Here is a 20,212-nt window from a genome sequence, read left to right on the forward strand (position 1 = left end):
CCTTAGTCCGGAACTGCCCCTTCATGCAATGGGGTTAATGTGGAGGGGGGTCGTTTGGAGGAAGCCTAGGAGGTGGTTAGGTACTGTGGTGACGTGGGGACCACAACCAGAGCCGGAGCCGCCACCGTGGAAGGAAGCCCACCCAGACCCTCCCCTAGACTGTGTAATGGTGCGCCCGGAGTTCGCGCCTCAAGGGGGGGGTTATGTCACGCCCTGGCCTTAGTATTCTTTGTTTTCTTTATTATTTTAGTTAGGTCAGGGTGTGACATGGGGAATGTTTGTGTTTTGTTGGTTTTGGGTGTTTTTTATGGTAAAGGGGTTGTTGTATAGTATATGGGTTTGTGTGGAGTAAATGTGTCTAGTGTTGTCTATGTATGTTTAATGGTCTAGGAGAGTCTATGGTTACCTGAATGAGTTCCCAATTAGAGACAGCTGATTTCGGTTGTCTCTGATTGGGAGCCTTATTTAGGGTAGCCATAGGCTCTCATTGGTTGTGGGTAATTGTCTATGTCAGAACGTTTGTAGCCTGTGTGTGTAAGTGCACAACGTTATTTAGCTTCACGGTCGTTTGTTGTTTTGTTCGTTTTGTTAAAGTGTTTAGTGTCGTGTTTATTTTTCGTTATCTTTAAAAATAAAAGAAGATGGCTTACTTTCCAAATGCTGCGTTTTGGTCCATCAATCCACCTGTCACGTTCCTGACCTATTTATGTTAGTTTTGTGTGTTAGTTGGTCAGGACGTGAGGTTGGGTGGGCATTCTATGTTATCTGTTTCTATGTTGGTTTCGGTTTGCCTGGTATGGCTCTTGATTATAGGCAGGTGGTTTGCGTTTGCCTCTAATTAAGAGTCATATTTAGGTAGGGCATTCTCACTGTTTGTTTGTGGGTGATTCTGTAACGGGTGACGCTCTCCTCATCCTCGGAAGAGGTGAGGAGAGAAGGATCTTCAGACCAAAACGCAGGCTCAGGGAAATAAGCCATCTTTATTATAAATTACGATGGCACACGAAACGAAACAAAACACTTTCCAAACTACAAAATAAGAAAACGACGTTGACGCAACCTGAACATAAACTTACATAATTAAACATAAACTTACGTACAGGAAAACAGACGACATCGAAACGAAACGAAACAAACAAACGCTACAGTCCCATGTGGTACGAACAGACATACGGACACAGGAGACAATCACCCACAAACAAACAGTGAGAATGCCCTACCTAAATATGACTCTTAATTAGAGGCAAACGCAAACCACCTGCCTCTAATCAAGAGCCATACCAGGCAAACCGAAACCAACATAGAAACAGATAACATAGAATGCCCACCCAACCTCACGTCCTGACCAACTAACACACAAAACTAACATAAATAGGTCAGGAACGTGACAGTACCCCCCCCACAAGGTGCGAACTCCGGACGCACCAGCACAAAGTCTAGGGGAGGGTCTGGGTGGGCATCTAACCACGGTGGTGGCTCAGGCTCCGGGCGCGGTTCCCACCCCACCATAATCCATCCTAGCCCCCTCCCTTCAAGAATGTCCACCCTCTTACTTCCCCCACAAAATCCTCCTAATAACATATCTAATAATGACAATACCGGGACAGAGAGATAAACCAAGACAGAGGGATAGATAAGACTATAGAGGTAGATAAAGATAGAGAGGGAGATCAGGATAGAGGGGCAACTCCGGACTGAAAGGCAGCTCCGGACAGAGAGACAGCTCTGGACTGATGGGCAGTTCTGGGTATCTAGCCTTTTCAGGCTGAAGGGCAGCTCATGGCTGACTGACGACTCTCGATGCTCATGGCTGGCTGACGGCTCTCGACGCTCATGGCAGGCTGACGGCTCTCGACGCTCATGGCAGGCTGACGGCTCTCGACGCTCATGGCAGGCTGACGGCTCTCGACGCTCATGGCAGGCTGACGGCTCTCGACGCTCATGGCAGGCTGACGGCTCTCGACGCTCATGGCGCTCTGACGGCTCTGGCTGCTCATGGCGCTCTGACGGCTCTGGCTGCTCATGGCGCTCTGACGGCTCTGGCTGCTCATGGCTCGCTGGCGGCTCTGGCAGATCCTGTCTGGTTGGCGGCTCTTGCAGATCCTGTCTGGTTGGCGGCTCTGGCAGATCCTGTCTGGTTGGCGGCTCTGGCAGATCCTGTCTGGTTGGCGGCTCTGGCAGATCCTGTCTGGTTGGCGGCTCTGGCAGATCCTGTCTGGCTGACGGCTCTAGCGGCTCCTGTCTGGCTGACGGCTCTAGCGGCTCCTGTCTGGCTGACGGCTCTGTAGGCTCATGGCAGACGGGCGGCTTTGCAGGCTCATGGCAGACGGGCGGCTTTGCAGGCTCCTGGCAGACGGATGGCTCAGACGGCGCTGGGGAGACGGATGGCTCAGATGGCGCTGGGGAGACGGATGGCTCAGATGGCGCTGGGGAGACGGATGGCTCAGATGGCGCTGGGGAGACGGATGGCTCAGATGGCGCTGGGGAGACGGATGGCTCAGATGGCGCTGGGGAGACGGATGGCTCTGGCCGGATATGGCGCACTGTAGACCTGGTGCGTGGTGCCGGAACTGGAGGCACCGTGCTAATGACAAGCACCTTCCTACTAGTGCGGGGAGCAGGAACAGGGCACACTGTATTCTCAAAGCCTACTCTATCCCTGATGCGTGGTACCGGCACTGATGACGCCGGGCTGAGGACAAGCACATCAGGATTAGTAGGGGGAGAATATACAGTGTGTACAGGGCTCTGGAGACGCACTGGTAGCTTAGTGCGTGGGGCCGGAACTGGAGGCACCGGGCTAGATACACGCACTACAGGGAGAGTGCGTGGAGGAGGAACAGGGCTCAGGATACGCACTGGTAGCCTAGTGCGTAGTGTATACACTGTAGGTACTAGGCTGGGGCGGGGAGGTGGTGCCGGAAATACCGGACCGTGGAGGCGTACTGGCACTCTTGAGCATTGAGCTTGCCCAACCTTACCTGGTTGAATACCCCCGGTTGCCCGACCAGTGCGGGGAGGTGGAATAACCCGCACCGGGCTATGTAGGCGAACCGGGGAAACCATGCGTAAGGCAGGTGCCATGTATGCCGGCCCGAGGAGACGCACTGGAGACCAGACGCGTTGAGCCGGCCTCATGACACCTGGCTCAATACCCAATCTAGCCCTACCAGTGCGGGGAGGTGGAATAACCCGCACTGGGCTATGCACTCGTACAGGAGACACCGTGCGCTCTACTGCGTAACACGGCGCCTGCCCGTACTCCCGCTCTCCACGGTAAGCCTGGGAAGTGGGCGCAGGTCTCCTACCTGCCCTTGGCCCACTATCTCCTAGCCCCCCCCAAGAAATTTTTGGGAATTACTCACGGGCTTTTTTGGCTTCCGTGCCAGACGCGTTCCCTCATAGCTCCGGTTCCTCTCCTCGGTAGCCTCTGCTCTCCTCCGTGCCTCCAGCTCAGCTTTGGGACGGCGATTTTCTCCTGCCTTAGCCCAGGGACCTTCTCCATTCATTATTTGCTCCCATGTCCAGAAATCCTTTCTCTCCTGTCCCTTACTCCGTTTAGTTTCCCTTTGCCGCTTGGTCTTAGCTTGGTGGGTGATTCTGTAACGGGTGACGCTCTCCTCATCCTCGGAAGAGGTGAGGAGAGAAGGATCTTCAGACCAAAACGCAGGCTCAGGGAAATAAGCCATCTTTATTATAAATTACGATGGCACACGAAACGAAACAAAACACTTTCCAAACTACAAAATAAGAAAACGACGTTGACGCAACCTGAACATAAACTTACATAATTAAACATAAACTTACGTACAGGAAAACAGACGACATCGAAACGAAACGAAACAAACAAACGCTACAGTCCCATGTGGTACGAACAGACATACGGACACAGGAGACAATCACCCACAAACAAACAGTGAGAATGCCCTACCTAAATATGACTCTTAATTAGAGGCAAACGCAAACCACCTGCCTCTAATCAAGAGCCATACCAGGCAAACCGAAACCAACATAGAAACAGATAACATAGAATGCCCACCCAACCTCACGTCCTGACCAACTAACACACAAAACTAACATAAATAGGTCAGGAACGTGACACCACCACACGATCGTGACACAGAGTATAATGGGTGTTATAGGATAAAACTGAAGATTGATCAACAACATTGTATTTACTCCACAAAAATAAAAATATTAATAATGATAATTGACAGAATGAAAAGAAGGAAGCCTGTACAGAATAAAAATATTACAAAACATGCATCCTGTTTTCAACAAGGCACTGAAGTAATACTGCAAAAAAAATGGGCAAAGCCATTCAATTTGTGTCCTGACTACAACGTGTTATATTTGGGGCAAACCCAATACAACACATTACTGAGTACCACTTTGCATATTTTCAAGCATATTGGTGGCTGCATCATGTTATGGGTATTATTGTAATCATTAAGGACTGCAGAGTTTTTCAGGATAAAAAAGTAAATGAAATGGAGCTAAGCAGGCAAAATCCTAGAGGAAAACCTGGTTCAGTTTGCTTTTCACCAGACACTGGGAGATAACCCTGAAGACAGTGATTGTTCTTGAGTGGCTGAGTTACAGTTTTGACTTAAATCTATTTGAAAATATATGGCAAGACGTGAAAATGGTTGTCTAGGCAATTATCAACAACCAATTTGAAAGAGCTTGAATAATTTTGAAAAGAATGAACGGGCAAATCTTGCGCAATCCAGGTGTGGAACGCTCTTGGAGACTTACCCAGAAAGACTCACAGATGTAATCGCTGCTCAAAGTGATTCTAACATGTATTGACTCAGGGGTGTGAATACTTACAGGTGTGTAAATGAGATATTTCAGTAAAAATTTCTAAAAACATGTTTTCATTTTGTTATTATGGGGTATTATGTGTAAATCGGTTATAAAATAATTCAATTTACTCAGTTTTGATTTGGCAGGGGCGCCGCTGAAGTTCAGAGAAAATAATAGAGGCCTCCATCTTGGTGGTGTAGCTACTGTACACTTTTTTATAAATATTTTAATTTGTATTTCTGTCATCTCTAATGGAGCATTTATCGTCTCCAGTGAGTTGTCAGGGTGGATGTATAAACTCACATAATACTGTCTGTGAAAGTTTAAGTATGGCCCTACTGTTGGGATTCAGTGTACCCTTGCTCAGAAAGGGAGGCAGTGGGTGAATCTCAAAGGTCCGTCATCTAATCGATCTTCAGCAGTCCTCTCTTCCTTCCCTGTCTCCACCTCCTCAAAATTGTCAGAGGGAAGCGTTGGAGGAGAAAACTTAAGGAAAGGAACCTCCAATGCTCTCCTCTCTTCCCTCTGACACTTTGACAAGGAGGCGAGGAGTGAGGAGGTGAGGAATTGAGGAAATGACTGTTGAGATTCACCCAGAGTGAGTCTCGTTAGATTCCTATGGTGTCAGCCATATCAAAGCTGGTATACTGTGTTTCTGTCAGCCTATCAGGTGGTTTCCTGGAGATCAGGGGAATTCACCTCACAAGTCCCAGGCTAGCAACGGGGGAAGGATTCATCTTTCCCTCTACCTCTCTTCTCGGCTGACTCCATTAGCCTTGCTACTGACAGATCAATGCTGATGAGAGTGTGCTAGCTCCTCCAGAGGACAATGGAAAGGTGCTTAGCACCCACTTAGCACAAGTAACATGTGAAACCCGATGAGCCGTGTGTGTCATATGCTGCTTACGTCATTTAACAAGCGCTGCAGGAAGAGACATAGAGAAGGAGAATTACAAAGAGAGAGAGAAACTAAAGAGACTACTAGAGAGAGATGAAAGGAATGATCTCACCTGGCGATACACAGCCCTTCTTGTTTTGTCTAGCTATGTTTTGATTCCCCGTCATGTAGTCATTAGGCAATGCATATGTGGTTGTCTATTCTTCAATGTACATTTACGGCCGTGGGTGCCGTGACTACACAGCGAGCTGTGACACAGAGAGCTGGTGTCAGCCAGACGAATAGATTATAGACTATGGAAACGATCTACGCTCTTGTCACCCTGTTTCTTCTTGCAGCTTTGTTCTGTCTGTATTTGTCTCTTCATCCTTGTCTCTGTGTTTCTTTGATTTCTTTTTATGTCCGTTTTAACATGGTCAGTAAGTATTTTTCTGTCCGTTTTAACATGGTCAGTAAGTATTTTTCTGTCCATTTAAACATGGTCAGTAAGTATTTTTCTGTCCGTTTTAACATGGTCAGTCGGTATTTATCTGTCTGTTTTTACATGGTCAGTAGGTATTTTTCTGTACGTTTTAACATGGTCAGTAGGTATTTTTCTGTCTGTTTTACCATGGTCAGTAGGTATTTTTCTGTCTGTTTTAACATGGTCAGTAAGTATTTTTCTGTCCGTTTTAACATGGTCAGTAAGTATTTTTCTGTCCGTTTTAACATGGTCAGTAAGTATTTTTCTGTCCGTTTAAACATGGTCAGTAAGTATTTTTCTGTCCATTTTAACATGGTCAGTAGGTATTTTCCTGTCCGTTTTAACATGGTGAGTAGGTATTTTCCTGTATGTTTTAACATCAGCTGTCAGAGCAGTACCTGTACCTGTACACGATCACTGTACATGTACACAGCCAATCTGTAAATAGCACACCCAACTACCTCATCCCCATAGTATTACTTACCCACTTACCCACTTGCTCTTTTGCACCCCAGTATCTCTACTTGCACATCATCATCTGCACATCTATCACACATCTATGTCCTATTTATTGCCTTACCTCCCTACTCTTCTGCATTTGCACACACTGTACATAGCTTTTTATATTGTGTTATTGACTGTACGTTTATTTATGTGTAACTCTGTGTTGTTGTTTTTGTCGCACTGCTTTGCTTTATCTTGGCCAGGTCGCACCTACCTGGATAAATAAAGGTGAAATAAAAAAATTGTAGGTATTTATCTGTCTGTTTTAACATGGTCAGTCGGTATTTTTCTGTCTGTTTTATCATGGTCAGTCGGTATTTTTCTGTCTGTTTTATCATGGTCAGTAGGTATTTATCTGTCTGTTTTAACATGGTCAGTCGGTATTTATCTGTCTGTTTTAACATGGTCAGTAGGTATTTTTCTGTCTGTTTTATCATGGTCAGTAGGTATTTATCTGTCTGTTTTAACATGGTCAGTAGGTATTTATCTGTCTGTTTTAACATGGTCAGTCGGTATTTATCTGTCTGTTTTATCATGGTCAGTAGGTATTTTTCTGTCTGTTTTAACATGGTCAGTAGGTATTTTTCTGCCTGTTTTAACATGGTCAGTCGGTATTTTTCTGCCTGTTTTAAAATGGTCAGTAGGTATTTTTCTGTGTGTTTTATCATGGTCAGTAGTTATTTTTCTGTCCGTTTTAACATGGTCTGTAAGTATTTTTCTGTGTTTTATCATGGTCAGTAGGTATTTTTATGCCTGTTGTAACTTCTCTTGGATAGGGGGCAGCATTCGGAATTTTGGATGAAAAGACATCTTTGGGCTGCAGGGGCAGTATTGAGTAGCCTGGATAAAAGGTGCCCATTTCAAACAGCCTCGTACTCAATTCTTGCTCGTACAATATGCATATTATTATTACTATTGGATAGAAAACACTCTCTAGTTTCTAAAACCGTTTGAATTATATCTGTGAGTAAAACAGAACTCATTTTGCAGCAAACTTCCTGACAGGAAGTGGAAAATCTGAAATCGATGCTCTGTTCTAGGGCCTGCCTATAAATATCCTTGATATTTATTAGTATACATGCACTTCATACGTCTTCCACTAGATGTCGACAGGCAGTGAGAGAAGAAATGGAGTGTAACATGATCTGAGGTAAAATAAAAGCTCTTTGCATGACGTGACCCCAATTTCCTGTTTTCTGGAACGCGCGAGAAGTGACCTGGTATTGCCTTCTGTAAAGCTGTCATTATAGACGACTTACATCTCCGGCTTTGATTTTATTTGATACATATGACAATATCATCGTAAAGTATGTTTTTTCAATATAGTTTTATTAGATTATTGAAATTTTTTCGGGACGTTAGGCGTGTTGCTTTGTCTGCGTATGTTCAGGAAGGAGAGCTTCGTGCCACTTTGCTAGCTTTCCGTGCTAATTGACTGGAGAAGAGGACATTCTAAATCCAAACAACGATTGTTCTGGACAAAGGACCCCTTGTACAACATTCTGATGGAAGATCATCAAAAGTAGGACCCATTTTATGATGTTATTTCATATATCTGTCGTACATGTGTACTAGTAGTTTGCGGCCAGGTTTTGGGCACGCTCTCGCCAAAACGTAAACTGCATATCGTAATGAAGTTATTTTTAGAATTCTAACACAGCGATTGCATTAAGAACTAGTGTATCTATCATTTCCTATACAACATGTATTTTTTAGTAATGTTTATGTATAGTTATTTGGTCAGAATATGTGAGTGTCAGAAAAATATCCGGACGTTGTGGGAAAAAGATGCTACGTTAGCACAATGTATAACCACTGATTTCAGCTCTAAATATGCACATTTTCGAACAAAACATAAGTGTATGTATAACCTGATGTTATAGGACTGTCATCTGATGAAGCTTATCAAGGTTAGTCAAAAATTATATATATTTTGCTGGTTTGTTACGATCGCTAACTTTTGCTGCTGGGGAATGGCTTGTGTTTCTGGCTATTGTGGTAAGCTAATATAATGCTATATTGTGTTTTCGCTGTAAAACACTTAAGAAATCGGAAATATTGGCTGGAATTACAAGATGCCTGTCTTTCATTTGCTGTACACCATGTATTTTTCAGAAATGTTTTATGATGAGTATTTAGGTATTTGACGTTGGTGTCTGTAATTACTCTGGCTGCTTCGGTGCTATTTCTGACGGTAGCTGTAATGGTAGCTGCAATGTAAAACTGATTTATAGCTCAAATATGCACATTTTTCGAACAAAACATAGATTTATTGAATGACATGTTATAAGACTGTCATCTGATGAAGTTGTTTCTTGGTTAGTTTGATTGGTTCTTGGTTAGTTAGGTTGGTTTTGTGCATGCTACCTGTGCTGTGAAAAATGTCTGTCCTTTTTTGTATTTGGTGGTGAGCTAACATAAATATATGTGGTGTTTTCGCTGTAAAACATTTTAAAAATCGGACATGTTGGCTGGATTCACAAGATGTTAATCTTTCAAATGCTGTATTGGACTTGTTAATGTGTGAAAGTTAAATATTTCAAAAAAATATATTTTGAATTTCACGCCCTGCACTTGAGCTGGCTGTTGTCATAAGTGTACCGACATCGGGCTTGCAGCCAGAAGAAGTTAAACTGTCTGCTACTCAAGCCCAGAAGCTAAGATATGCATATTATGAGTCGATTTGGATAGAAAACACTCTGAAGTTTCTAAAACTGTTTGAATCATGTTTGTGAGTATAACATAACTTATTTGGCAGGCGAAACAGGACAAACCATTCACAAATTATTGTTTTTGAGGTCACTCTCTTTTCAATGGGAATCCAGATTTCTAAGTGACTTTCTTGCATTTCCTATCGCTTCCACTGGATGTCAACAGTCTTTAGAAATTGGTTGAGGTTTTTCCTTTGAGAAATTAAGAAGTAGCACTGTTCAGAACGAGTGTAGAGGGAAGTGTAATCTTTGTTAGAGGCGCGTGACCTGAAAGCTCGCTACACATTGTTTTCCTCCGGTAGTGAACACAGTATATCCTGTCTTAAATTTGATCGATTATTTACGTTAAAAAATACCTAAAGTTGTATTAGGAAAGTAGTTTGAAAGTTTGGACAAAGCTTACAGGTAACTTTTGTAGTCATTTTGCCCGAGTATGAACCAGTGTTTTTCTGGATCAAACGCGCCAATATATAGATGGAATTAATCAACAAAAGGACCATTTGTGATGTTTATGGGACATATTGGAGTGCCAACAGAAGAAGCTCGTCAAAGGTAAGGCATGAATTATATCTTTATTTCTGCGTTTTGTGTCGCGCCTGGTTGGTTGAAATATGATGGTCTGTGTTTGTTTGCTGGGGTGCTATCCTCAGATAATAGCATCGTTTGCTTTCGCCGTAAAGCCTTTTTCAAATCTGACACATTGGCTGGATTCACAACACGTGTAGCTTTAATTTGGTGTATTGCATGTGTGATTTCATGAAAGTTAAATTTTTATAGTAATTTATTTGAATTTGGCGCTCTGCATTTTCACTGGCTGTTGGCCAGTTGGGACGCTAGCGTCCCCCATATCCCAGAGAGGTTTTAACATGGTCCCTTCATGTCTTTATCTGTCTGCTTTAACATGGTCCCATTTGTCTTTGATCTAATTTGTATATGTTTGTCTGTCTAATATAATCCTCTGTGTCTCAATGATTCATATTTTATCTGATCAAGATGAACTATGAAAGCTCCTGCTTGCTTTCTCATTCCACTAGCATCTCCAGCATATTTACACATCTACGACAAAGATACACTTAATGCACATGTTTTCTGCTGTTATGTTTTACAAGATAAGTTACATTCACACATCCACTACAGCTACTATGCAACCACACGATAATAGATACTAGTTCACAGGAAATATCTGTTATTTTAGTTCTTTGGGGGATTCACCACAAAACAACATAATGGCACTGTGTTGCTATTCATGCTGAATAACCCCCATTACCTTTTCCTCCGGATTTGAGGTAGTGCATATCTCTTCTACTGTGGGAATGCAGGTAGTCTGTACCTTTTCTACTGTGGCAGAGGGCAGGTAGTCTGTACCTTTTCTACTGTGGCAGAGGGCAGGTAGTCTATACCTCTTCTACTGTGGCAGAGGGCAGGTAGTCTATACCTCTTCTACTGTGGGGGGTTTAGGTAGTCTATACCGCTTCTACTGTGGGAAGGCAGGTAGTCTATACCTCTTCTACTGTGGCAGAGGGCAGGGAGTCTGTACCTCTTCTACTGTGAGGGGCAGGTAGTCTATACCTCTTCTACTGTGGGGGGGGGGGGGGGGGGCAGGTAGTCTATACCTCTTCTACTGTGGGGGGGGGCAGGTAGTCTACATCTCTTCTACTGTGAGGGGCAGGTAGTCTATACCTCTTATACTGTGGGGGGGGGGGGGGGGGCAGGTAGTCTACATCTCTTCTACTGTGAGGGGCAGGTAGTCTATACCTCTTCTACTGTGTGTGTGTGGGGGGGGGGGGCAGGTAGTCTACATCTATTATACTGTGGCAGGGGGCAGGTAGTCTATACCTCTTCTACTGTGGGGGGGCAGGTAGTCTACATCTATTATACTGTGGCAGAGGGCAGGTAGTCTATACCTCTTCTACTGTGGGGGGGCAGGTAGTCTACATCTATTATACTGTGGCAGAGGGCAGGTAGGCTATAGCTCTTCTACTGTGGGGGGGCAGGTAGTCTACATCTATTATACTGTGGCAGAGGGCAGGTAGTCTATACCTCTTGTACTGGCAGGTAGTCTATACCTCTTTGTCTTTGGGAAGGCAGATAGTCTGAACCTTTTCTACTGGGGTGGAGGGGCAGGCAGTCTATACCTCTTCTACTGTGGGGGGGCAGGTAGTCTATACCTCTTCTACTGGGGGGTGGGGTGCAGGTAGTCTATACCTCTTCTCTGGGGGGTGGGGTGCAGGTAGTCTATACCTCTTCTACTGTGGGAATGCAGGTAGTCTATACCTCTTCTACTGTGGGGGGGCAGGTAGTCTATACCTCTTCTACTGGGGGGTGGGGTGCAGGTAGTCTATACCTCTTCTACTGTGGGAATGCAGGTAGTCTATACCTCTTCTACTGTGGGGTGGGGCAGGTAGTCTTTACCTCTTCTACTGTGGGGGGGGGGGGGGGGGCAGGTAGTCTAAACCTCTTATACTGGGGGGTGGGGCAGGTAGTCAATACCTCTTATACTCTGTTGGGTTAAGTAGTCTATACCTCTTCTACTGGGGGGTGGGGCAGGTAGTCTATACCTCTTCTACTGTGGGGGGGGGGGGTAGTCTACCTCTTCTACTGTGGGGGGGCAGGTAGTCTAGATCTATTCTACTGTGGGGTGTAGGTAGTCTATACCTATTCTACTGTGGGGTGGGGCAGGTAGTCTTTACCTCTTCTACTGTGGGGGGGCAGGTAGTCTATACCTCTTCTACTGGGGGGTGGGGTGCAGGTAGTCTATACCTCTTCTACTGTGGGAATGCAGGTAGTCTATACCTCTTCTACTGTGGGGTGGGGCAGGTAGTCTTTACCTCTTCTACTGTGGGGGGGGGGGGGGGGGGGCAGGTAGTCTATACCTCTTATACTGGGGGGTGGGGCAGGTAGTCAATACCTCTTATACTCTGTTGGGTTAAGTAGTCTATACCTCTTCTACTGGGGGGTGGGGCAGGTAGTCTATACCTCTTCTACTGTGGGGGGGGGGTAGTCTACCTCTTCTACTGTGGGGGGGCAGGTAGTCTAGATCTATTCTACTGTGGGGTGTAGGTAGTCTATACCTATTCTACTGTGGGGTGGGGCAGGTAGTCTTTACCTCTTCTACTGTGGGGGGGCAGGTAGTCTATACCTCTTCTACTGGGGGGGGGGGCAGGTAGAATATACCTCTTCTACTGTGGGGGGGCAGGTAGTCTATACCTCTTCTACTGTGGGGTGCAGGTAGTCTATACCTCTTCTACTGTGGGGTGGGGTGCAGGTAGTCTTTACCTCTTCTACTGTGGGGGGGCAGGTAGAATATACCTCTTCTACTGTGGGGGGGGGGCAGGTAGTCTATTTCTCTTCTACTGTGGGGTGGGGCAGGTAGAATATACCTCTTCTACTGTGGGGGGGGGGGGCAGGTAGAATATACCTCTTCTACTGTGGGGGGGGGCAGGTAGTCTATTTCTCTTCTACTGTGGGGTGCAGGTAGTCTATACCTCTTCTACTGGGGGGTGGGGCAGGTAGAATATACCTCTTCTACTGTGGGGGGGCAGGTAGTCTATACCTCTTCTACTGTGGGGGGTCAGGTAGTCTAGATCTCTTCAACTGTGGAGTGCAGGTAGTCTATACCTCTTCTACTGTGAGGGGTCAGGTAGTCTAGATCTCTTCTACTGTGGGGTGGGGCAGGTAGCCTATACCTCTTCTACTGTGGGGTGGGGCAGGTAGCCTATACCTCTTCTACTGTGGGGTGGGGCAGGTAGCCTATACCTCTTCTACTGTGTGGGTTAGGTTGTCTAAACCTCTTCTGCTGTGGGGGGGGGGGAGGCAGGTAGTCTGTATCTCTTCTAATGTAGGGGGTTAGGTAGTCTATACCTTTTCTACTGTGGGGGTTAAGTTGTCTATACCTCTTCTACTGTGGGGGGTTAGGTAGTCTACACCTCCTCTACTGTGGGGGTCAGGTAGTCTATACCTTTTGTACTGTGGGGGTTAGGTAGTCTATTCTCTTCTACTGTGGGGAGCAGGTAGTCTGATCCTATTCTACTGTGGGAGGCAGGTAGTCTATTCTCTTCTACTGTGGTGGGATAGGCAGTCTATTATCTGAGGGGGGTTTGGGTAGTCTGATCTTATTCTACTGTGGGATGGGGGGATCTGAGTTGCTATTATTTTGACACTGCATTTAGTCTACACCAGGGGTGTCAAACATACGGCCCGCGGGCCGGAACCGGCCCCCAAGGAGGTTCGATCAGGCCCGCAGGATAATTTGAAAGTGGAAAAAATGCATAAAAGACATGGAATTAATATTTTTAATTCGCTGCAATTCATGGATTATCCGCTAAGGGGCGCACTCTTTCCATCAGAGTAGAAGACAAGCCGCATCACTGAGACAGACTGAAAACAGCAGACGGTATCAATGCGCCATCTGCTGCTTGTTCGACGTTGTTAATACCTTGGTCTCTACCTCTCCGCTACACCCTCATTAGCCAAAATGTCGTTATCCAAACGGAGAAAAGTAGATAAGGAGTGTAGAATTTTCAAAGAAAAATGGACCACGTCCTATTTATTTACAGAGATGCACGGAAAACCTTCGTGCTTGGTGTGTTTGCAACAAGTTTCGGTATTGAAGGAATATAATATTCGACGCCACTACGAGACTCATCACAGCGAAAAATATGACGGCTTGCAAGGACAACTGAGAAGAGATAAGATTAACGAATTGCTGGCGGGTCTGAGGAAACAGCAGTCAATTTTCATCCAGAGCCGAGAAGTCAGTGAAGCAGCGGAAAAAGCCAGCTACCTAATTGCTAGCGAAATAGCATTAGCATCGAAGCCGTATTCCGACGGTGACTTTGTTAAACGATGCATGATGAAGGCGGCTGAACTTGTATGTCCCGAGAAGCGACAAGCTTTTGCCAATATTAGCCTGACGAGGAATACTATAGCAGAGAGGATTTCGGAACTATCGGCAGATTTAGACAGTCAATTGAAACAGAGAGTCAAGTCATTTATTGCATTTTCCGTGGCAATTGACGAGAGCACTGACATCACAGACGTGGCCCAACTGGCCATATTTATTCGAGGAGTTGATGAGACATTGACTGTTACTGAAGAGTTTCTTGAGTTGGTGCAATGATGGACACCACAACAGCCGAGGACATTTTCGGCTCTGTCGTTGCTGCATTGGACAGAGTTGGAGTGGACTGGTCCCGCGCTGTCAGCCTGGCTACAGACGGCGCGCCATCCATGGTCGGAAAGAAAGCAGGTGTCGCGACAAAGTTCAAAGACAAAGTACAAGCCCTTAATGGAGGAGATCGTTTCTGGACATTTCACTGTATTTTGCACCAGGAGGCATTGTGTTGCAAGTCGCTGAAAATGGACCACGTCATGGAGGTGGTTGTTCGCACTGTAAATTTCATCCGGTCCAGAGGTCTGAACCATCGTCAGTTTGACAAACTTCTCAGCGACAGCAACATTACCCACAGCCTGCCATACCACACTGAAGTGAGATGGTTAAGCCGAGGCGCTGTGCTGAGGCATTTCTTTGATCTACGAGAGGAAATCGGACAGTTCATGGAGAAAAAAGGAAAACCGGTGTTGGAATTACAATCTCAGGAATGGCTACGGGACCTTGCATTCTTGGTTGATATTACTGAACACTTGAACAATCTGAACAAAATGTTGCAAGGCCGCAAAAAAGTTGTCACACAGTTTTCTGACAACATACGTGCATTTAAGTTGAAGCTGACTTTGTGGGAGATGCAACTGGCAAATGGCAACCCTGCTCATTTCCCCTGTCTGAGAGATGTGTGTGTGACCAGACCTGATGCGGACATGAAACGGTACAAAGACAAAATTGCAGGACTACTGCGGGAGTTTGAGAAACGTTTTCAGGTATTTGGTGAACTTGAGACAGAATTTTCAGTTTTTCGCTCACCTTTCACAGTTAAAGCTTCTGATCTGCCGGTCGAAATTCAGCTAGAGATAATTGATTTGCAGTGTGATGCAGATTTGAAGGGCAAATTTGCCTCTGTAGGTCTGGACAGATTTTATCAGTATCTACTACCAGGGTACCCCAAATTAACAGCCCTGGCTGCTAAAATGTTGTGCATGTTTGGGACAACCTACCTTTGTGAACAAATTTTCTCAGTGATGAATATCAATAAAACAAAAATGCGTTCAAGGCTCACAAACAAGCACTTAAATGACATTCTGAAAGTGACAGCTAGTCAGGACATGACACCTGGTGTTGATGCACTTGTACAGGCCAAAAGATGCCAAGTTTCAGGAACAAATACAAGTCCAGACTAGACTAACACCTTTAAAATGCTGCCTTAGATACTGTTTGCATTGAAAGAATACAGCTCTGTGAAGATGAATCCTTACTGTGGTGATTTAAAAAATGTGCACTTTAATGTTAGTCAGCAGCTTCAAAACAAAAGTTGTGTGATGGAATTCTACTGTTCATACAACTCCATAAATTTTCAGTATGTATTGTATGTGTATGTATGTTTCATGTATGAAGTTTACAGATTTACAGGACAGGCGAACACTTTCTTCATTACACATTTAAAATCACTCTCCTTAGTTTGTAAGGTGTACGCAGGGATTACATTTAGATTTTATATGCGTATGTGTAAGTGGTTTAAAAATTCCTTTCTTTAAAAGTCTCATTTAATCTTAAAGTGCATTACTATATTTTTCAGTACCAATTAAAGTTTTGTGCCTTTGTACAATCAGTGGGATCAGTTGCAATGCATATTTGTGAATGATAAAAGTAAATTGCACATTTGTCTAAGGAAATATGAGGTGTTTCATGAAATGTTTTGTAAAAGGATAGTTCATTAAATTTCAATATTTTCCTAATGTTCTTGTGCTTCTTTACACCAAAACAAAGGAAAGACATGATATTTTGGTTATTTATAGCAGAGTATGGTATAATTTTAATGGTCCGGCCCACTTGACATCTCCCTAGGCCGTATGTGGCCCACGATGCGAAATGAGTTTGACACCCCTGGTCTACACCATGGTTTGTTCACTCCAGCCTATTTACTGTGGTTATTACGTCTGTAGGTGCTCTAAGCCCAGATCAATAGATAGGTGTTCTGTGGGTGAAAGATAAACATAGAAGAATCTCTGGGGAGTGTGTGGGGCAGTGTGTGATTGAAAACACACAAATGTAGCCTAGATCAGCGTTGCCGTCATTTTGCAAGGATCAACGCTTCCTTAGGCGGAAGATGGCTTTGACAGCGTGAAGACACACCGGACTAGAATGTCCACCTTCCTCCAGTCGGTTACTACTATAGTAAAATAACAAATATACCAAAACCACATCCAATGGGGACAGCAGCCATTAAATGGAATATTGCCAAACCCAGGTCATTATATCAGGGTGTTGTGCCCCACGTTAGAGGTTATTAACAGTGAAATGGGACTGTTTATCATCATGAAATCAGGATTTAGATGACAGTCCATATTACTTTCTGGGTAAAAGCCTTCCACAGAAGAAGGAACCATTAATGGTTGCTCATTAGACTTTATTCTTTATGTACACCTCCCAACCTTGATCTTGGTGGGCTGGATGACTGACCATTTGCTCACTAATTGTTCCATCCACCCTTAAAAAACTACAACACCAGGGCAAAGTTACGTAGAGCACACTGCACCAAAACGTTTTGCAATGGAAAAATTACAATGTGGTTGATACCTCCTCGTTTTTAAACATTTCAAAAGTTGTCTCCCTACTGAACAAGACCGAGGTCTCACGTTATGCATCTAGCACCAGATTAACACTGTCAATCCTTAAACCCCCGGTTTGGGCTGCAGGGTAGAAACTTCTTTCCAAAGACAATTCATTTCTCCTGGTAGGTGACATGCTTTGCTTGTGGGTTCTTCCCTTAAACCTACCTCCCACGCCATCTTCACCTGTCAGATCAAATGCGGTGTACCAAATGGCACCCTATGCCCTATTTAGTGCACTACTTTACGGGTCCTGGTCAAAAGTAGTGTACTATGTAGGGAATAAGGTGCCATTCGCAACGGATCCTCTTCCTTGTAACTCTACCCACACGTCCTTAGCCTTCCCATGTTTCCCAAATCATGTTTCTGCCAGCTCCTGGGAATTACTGGGATTATCCTGCTGCTGACAACTAGCAACTGCTCTGGTGGTGTGAAAAATGGCTGCTACTGCCACTTGGTGGAACGGCTCTGGATCCTATGATTGAGCGAGGGGTTGTTCACATCAGTTTATATTTTCTCTTATCGGTCCTTTAATGCCACGCGAAAGAGCTTCAGTGTTTTAACAGACTGGCAATGATCTATTTTAGTGGAAAAGGTTAGAGCTAAGTGCCGTACAATCTCAACAGACACATCTCAAAGCTTGTACTGGCAGAAATATTTTACTATGTATAATATACTGTATATCTGTATCTGTACGTAGTCACAAATGTGAAGCTAAAATATAAATTTAATTTGAATGTTTGTCCAATATGATAAAGAATTTTATTTCCCTTTTTCAATAAGAGGGAACCTTAGAGGATAATCTAAGTAGTCTGACAACAAGGTCCGTAAGTGACTTGATGATTTAAAGCACAGACAGTCGCCGGATTAACAACAGACCACGGTTGCTGTGTTACCTCATACGTGTTGTTCCGCTCTGTCGCCTCTCCAGAACTTGTACCAGAACAGGTTCCTGGGCCTGGCTGCCATGGCGTCACCGTCAAGGAGCCCCCAGAGCCGGCGGCGATACAGCTACAGTCCCAAGCAGTACCCCGACGGCGGGCCCCGGCGGCGGGCCACGACCACGCCACCGCCATGGCCCAGCAGCCCCACTCAAACAGCGACGCAGGCCTGGTCACCTAAGACAGCCGCTCCACGCTGACTGTCAGCACCTCCCACTACGCCGTCGGCCAGTCCCAGGACTCGTCTGCTGGGACATCAAGGAGGAGGTGGACGCCGGGGATTGGATAGGCATGTACCTTGTAGGTGGGTGGAGCTTCTGATGAGTCAATGGCATGAGTCATGATTTAGTGTCACTCTCTGAACAAACGATCGTCCACACTTTGTCCATTTTGACTAATGTTGATAGCTTTTCCTACTGACATCGGTCAAGTTCACAGTAACCTTTGATTAGAGGGACCATGCATAAGACTATAGACATAATAAGAACATACTGTAACATTGTGTGTGATGTTCCTGTGCTTTTAGATTAGGTGCTGTCAGAGAACATTCTGCACTATAAGAACCGGGGAGTGAATGGCTCCCACAAGGGCCAGATAGAGTAGACCAAACTTTTTATAGTCCCTTACCCCTTCAAACGTTCAACCTCCTGCTGATGTACCCCCTCTGGCACCAGGGTCAGCTCACTCTCAAATGTTTTTTTGTTTTTTTGCCATCATTGTAACCCTGCCACACAAACACTACATTATATATTTATTAAACATAAGAATTTGTGTTTTTGTTACAACCCGGCTCGTGGGAAGTGACAAAGAGCTCTTATAGGACCAGAGCACAAATAATAATATAATAATAATCAATAATTTTTCTCTTTATTTAACCATCTTACATATAAAACCTTTTTTGTTCATCAAAATTGGTGAATAACTCAATAACTGCTTGCACGCACGTTACCACTACACTATGTCTCCCTATAATACACTATGTCTCCCTATAATGCACTATGTCTCCCTATAATGCACTATGTCTCCCTATAGTGCATTATGTCTCCCTATAATACACTATGTCTCCCTATAATACACTATGTCTCCCTATAATACACTATGTCTCCCTATAATGCACTATGTCTCCCTATAATACACTAAGTCTCCCTATAGTGCACTAAGTCTCCCTATAATACACTAAGTCTCCCTATAGTGCACTAAGTCTCCCTATAGTGCACTAAGTCTCCCTATAATACACTAAGTCTCCCTATAGTGCACTATGTCTCCCTATAATACACTAAGTCTCCCTATAGTGCACTATGTCTCCCTATAATACACTAAGTCTCCCTATAGTGCACTATGTCTCCCTATAATACACTATGTCTCCCTATAATACACTATGTCTCCCTATAGTGCACTAAGTCTCCCTATAATACACTATGTCTCCCTATAATACACTATGTCTCCCTATAGTGCACTAAGTCTCCCTATAGTGCACTAAGTCTCCCTATAATACACTAAGTCTCCCTATAGTGCACTAAGTCTCCCTATAATACACTAAGTCTCCCTATAGTGCACTAAGTCTCCCTATAGTGCACTATGTCTCCCTATAATACACTAAGTCTCCCTATAGTGCACTAAGTCTCCCTATAATACACTAAGTCTCCCTATAGTGCACTAAGTCTCCCTATAGTGCACTAAGTCTCCCTATAATACACTAAGTCTCCCTATAGTGCACTATGTCTCCCTATAATACACTAAGTCTCCCTATAGTGCACTATGTCTCCCTATAATACACTAAGTCTCCCTATAGTGCACTATGTCTCCCTATAATACACTAAGTCTCCCTATAGTGCACTATGTCTCCCTATAATACACTAAGTCTCCCTATAGTGCACTAAGTCTCCCTATAGTGCACTAAGTCTCCCTATAGTGCACTAAGTCTCCCTATAATACACTATGTCTCCCTATAGTGCACTAAGTCTCCCTATAATGCACTAAGTCTCCCTATAGTGCACTAAGTCTCCCTATAGTGCACTATGTCTCCCTATAATACACTATGTCTCCCTATAGTGCACTAAGTCTCCCTATAATGCACTATGTCTCCCTATAATGCACTATGTCTCCCTATAGTGCACTAAGTCTCCCTATAATACACTATGTCTCCCTATAGTGCACTATGTCT

The sequence above is a fragment of the Salvelinus fontinalis genome, chromosome 25 (genome assembly GCF_029448725.1).
Source record: "Salvelinus fontinalis isolate EN_2023a chromosome 25, ASM2944872v1, whole genome shotgun sequence".
NCBI classification, from domain to species: Eukaryota; Metazoa; Chordata; class Actinopteri; order Salmoniformes; family Salmonidae; genus Salvelinus; species Salvelinus fontinalis.